Genomic DNA, 5,014 nt, shown 5'->3' on the forward strand with positions numbered 1-5,014 from the left:
CCACCCAGGTGCCCCTGTTCTGCTTGTACCTTAACTATGGCATAACAGAATGGCTAAGTCAAAAGCTTATAGGGCCAATAACCCCAGTGTCATGTTCCTCTGCAGAACTCTGACTAGTATAGAGTTACTTCCCATTTTCCCCTCTTTGCCCACTTCTTAAATAGCTGGAACTTCTCAGGCTTTGTCACAAGCCTGTCTGCATCTCACTCTGCGTAAGAGAATTTGCAGGGTTTCAGTATATGGCAAACACAAGTGCCAGTCCATAACTCTATTTTGAATTCCAAACTTCAACTTCCAGTCTCCAGCCTCCCAACAGGCAGCATCATGTAGGCGTCCCACAAGAATTTTGAAGTCTGCGTGGACAGGGGTAGACACATCTTTTCCATCCTCAGTTGAATTTTATTGAAGATACTTAATGTCTATTAATGAAGTCATTACCACCTGAGCCAGGAGTCCGAGTGATTCTTCAGTTCCTTTGAACCTGATCTTTTCCGCAGTCGCAAATCCATGTCCACACCATCTCCTCCCCCACCCCCAACAAAGCAAGTTATTTGCTGAATCCTAACGCGGCATGTCTCAATGGTTCCCTTTTCTCAGTTTCTACTCTAGGGCCTTATATCAGGCTGTCATTACATATACATCAAATCAAAATACAGTCTCAATCCTGCCTGCCACCCAATCTTCTGGTTTTACTCTCTCCTTCCCACTAGGCTTAAAAATTTGGAACGAGTTACGATTCCCTGAACTTGCTTGTTGTTTGATGCTACTGTGACTTATACCTATAGAGCCCCCCCTTTACTCACGGTTTTGCCTTCCACACTTGAGTCGCATGCAGTCAGCTGAGGACCAGAAGCAGATGCTCCTCCTCCTTTTTTTTTTTTTTAAAGATTTATTTATTTATTTATTTATATAGCAAAAGTGGGAGGGGGGCAGAGGAAGAGGGAGAGAGAATCTCAAGCACAGTCCGTGCTGAGCAGGGAGCCCCACACAGGCTTTGATCTCACGACCCTGAGATCACTACCTGTACCAAAATCAAGAGTCGGACCCCTTAACTGATGCGCCACCCGGGGGTCCCAGATACTCCTCCTTCTAATGTAGCACCCGAAGGTCGGTAGCAGCTTAACATTAGCTCACAACGCCTACGTCATTCACCTTGCTTCATCTCATCATGTGAGTATTTTATCATTTCACAGTGTCACAAGAAAAAGAATAAGTACAGGAAAATAAGATTACGGTATATAGCTCTGCTGTTTTATTATTAGTTATTTTTGTTGCTCTCTCACTGTATCTAATTTATAAATTAAATTTTATCATAGATAAGTATATGTAGGAAAACATAGTACATATAGGATTTGGAACTGTCTGCCCTTTGAGGCATCCACTGAGAGTCTGGGAATCTTTCCTGTGGATACAGGTTGGGAGGCTACCGTAAGTTTCATTGTTCCTAGAATCCCTTTCTCCACTGCTTACAAAGTACCTTCCAATGCTTTCAGATGCTACTTAAACACACTTCTTTTTTTTTTTTTTTTTTTAAGAATTTATTTATTTATTTGACAGAGATCACAAGTAGGCGGAGAGGCAGGCAGAGAGGGAGAGGGGAAGCAGGCTCTCTGCTGAGCAGAGAGCCTGATGCGGGGCTCGATCCCAGGACCCTGAGATCATGACCTGAGCCAAAGGCAGAGGCTTTAACCCACTGAGCCACCCAGGTGCCCCTTAAACACACTTCTTTAATGAAGCCCTAACGGATCTGTCTTTCTGATTCTCGAATTGATTATGCTATATTAAATGTGATGACTGTACCTTTCTGTCTACATCTAATGCTACTATGAATTCTTCTTATTTAAAAAGTTGTTTGTCTGTTTGTATCCTTATTGCTTGATGAGACATTTAAAGATAGAAATTAAGTTTATTCATCATTTCATCCCTTTGTTTAGCAGATAAGACCTCCATAGTATGTGACAGTGGGGTCTGAATGCATGAGTAATTAAGGAGAAAAACTTTAAAAGTCATATGAAAAGGGGCACATGGCTGCCTCAGTCAGAAAGGCATGTGACTCTTGATCTTGGGATCATGAATTAGAACCCCACATTGGGTGAAGAGATTACTTAAATAATTAAAAAAAAATCATAGAAAAAGTTGAACCCTATAAGAAGAAATTGAAATGAAACTTTTTTTGTGTATTTTATAGACAACATTAAAAATAACTTTCATAAATTTTCAGATTAAAAAAAGAGAGGCAGGTGGGACACCTGGGTGGCTAGGTTGGTTAGGCCTCTGACTGTTAATCACAGGATTGTGAGATTGGGAAGAATCAGCCTTTGCACTAAGCATGGAGCCTACTTAAGATTCTCTCTCCCTCTCCCTCTGTTCCCTGTTCTGAAAAAAAAAAAAAAAGGCAGTCAAAATTATAATTAGGCTATCTATATAATTTTTTTTAAAAAGCGAGATATAATCCAACATACCCTGTATATTGGCCATGTGAGTTTGTATTTCAACATGCAGGTATGTGTCATAAGCAGGAGGCACAAATATAAAAAGCCCACATTAAGGTATACAAGAAAACTAGGTGTAATTTCTTTTCCATGTAAGTCTATTTTGAGCTTCTATTCTCTTCCTGTGCCATTTATCATAACTGGAGCCGGTTCAGAGTGTTCTTAATCAATGCAAGGTTCCTCCCGCCAGCCACTCCCCTTTCACCCCTGGATTGCATACAAGCGTTGGAAGGAGGGATGTATTATTATCATCGTCAGAGAAATTATCCTTGTCATAATAGCTAACATGATACATGCCTTTTGAAAGTGCTTTGCATATATTAACTCATTTAATCCTCACAAACGCTGCAACCAAGTAGTCCTGTTACCATCATTTCAGAGATGAGGGGACAGGCACAGAGAAGTTAGGGAGGTCCCTAAAGTTCAAACAGCTAATACGTTCCAAGGCAGGAATTAAATCCCTGGCAGTTTTGCTCCACAGTCCACGTTCTGCTTCATGCTGTGATGCTGAGAAAAGCCACAGCAGATGTAGGACTTTCTTTTCTTGCTTTCTTTCTTTCCTTTATTTAAGCAATATTTTTAAGGATTTTATTTGTGTATTTGAGACAGAGAGATACAGACAGAGAGAGAGAGAGCACAAGCAGGGGGAGAGGCAGAGGGAGAAGCAGACTCCCTGCTGAGCAGAGAGCCCGATGTGGGACTCGATCCCAGGACCCTGGGATCATGACCTGGGCCAAAGGCAGACACTTAACCATCTGAGCCACCCAGGAGCCCTGAAGTAGGGCTTTCTTGCCCCACGCTCACACTGCATCCCAGTTTCTGTGTGTTCCCTTCCACCATGACAGGGCAGTCTTCATGCCAACAGAACATGTGAATTTCCTGTCTAGAGCCAAAGAGCTGGTTAACATGTCTGGACTCAGACATCAAACTGTGCTCCTAGTTTTAGTCTGGGTCCCCTCAGCCTGCCCTCTCTGCCTGTAGAATCTGGTGATCATTCAAGCATTTAGGCAAAGTTGACGTTCAGACTATGTGCGGATTCATAATTCCTTGCATCCGGGAATTTCCTCCTCCATTTCCATCTCTTTCTCCAACCTCTGTCTCTCTCTTCTGACATCTCGACCCAGGAAGGCTTTAGTTTTCTGCCGCAGGAGCCATGCCTGGTTTTGGCAATGCCTTCCTGCCACTCAAAATGCAGAAGATTCATGGAATTTGTCCTGGTGCATCCAAGTCTTTCAGAGAGAACTTTCTGTCTAGGGTCCACCTGCCTCACGCAGGCCCCATGCATGGCACTCAGTAATTGAGCAGAATTTATACTCAGACTGGAGATCAGTTCTCTTTTACGCTCCCTTCCAGAATCTCTCACCCCGCCTCCCCTCAAATCCCTAGCTCCTCTTCCAACACCGTGTTCTCTTTGCTATCTTTAACCACAGTGAGGCTGCATTTTTCTCCTCTCACAGCTGGGCTTTGAGGGAGCGTGCTTGGCCAAGAGAGCTAAAAACTCACAAGTCTTGGCCCTTTCATAGCAGCTTTTCCAAAAGGACTTTGGTTTGGTGACTTCTGCCTGGTTTTAGACTTTTCAGCTGTTTTTCCAGCCCTGAACTTTCTCTGCCACTTCAAGCTGAGATGGTAGCTATGCATGCTTTTCTACCCACCGGGTAATTCTGGGGATTGGGAAGTACAGGGAAGTGTTCTTGGGGAAAAAGAACACTCTCCAGTGTTCTCCAGTGACAGCAGTTTTGTTTTGGTCTTTTTTTTTTTTTTTTAAAGATTATTTATTTATTTGACAGAGAGATCACAAGTAGGCAGAGAGGCAGGCAGAGAGAGAGAGGAGGAAGCAGGCTCCCCACTGAGCAGGGAGCCCGATGCGGGGCTCGATCACAGGACCCTGAGATCATGACCTGAGCCAAAGGCAGAGGCTTAACCCACTGAGCCACCCAGGCACCCCGATGTTTTGGTCTTTTTAAGAATCTATCCAATACTGCATGCTTTCCAAGACCATTTTTAAATTTTTTTTTAAATTATTTTATTAGGTTATGTTAGCCACCATATAGTACATCATTAGTTTTTGATGTCATGTTCCAGGATTAATTGTTTGCATTTAACATCCAGTGCTCCATGCGATATGTGCCCTCCTTAATACCCGTCAGTCTCCCCACTGCCATCCCCACTGCCATGCCCTCTGAAACCTCATGGTCTCCCCGTGTGATTCCCGCCCTCCATTTCTCCTTTTCTTCCTCTAATGTGCTCCATGCCCAAGGCCTTTAAATGCTAGTTAAAATTTTGTCCAGATTTCATCATTGATATCTGTGAAACTGTCTGCATGAACACTTTACTTTGTTGCTATTACGGGAAGTCCCCCACATGGATATTTATATTAATGAAAAGTACATTCCACAAACACATACATATAATAGGTGTCAATCACTGTACTTTAGAAGTGAGGAGATGTGAAAACCTGTCTTACTGTCTGTCCATGTTGGATCTTTTACGAGGCCAGAGGCACTGAGGCGAAACTTGACCGT

The sequence above is a fragment of the Lontra canadensis genome, unplaced genomic scaffold, assembly GCF_010015895.1.
Source record: "Lontra canadensis isolate GAN:19392208 unplaced genomic scaffold, GSC_riverotter_1.0 scaffold39, whole genome shotgun sequence".
Taxonomy (NCBI): Eukaryota; Metazoa; Chordata; class Mammalia; order Carnivora; family Mustelidae; genus Lontra; species Lontra canadensis.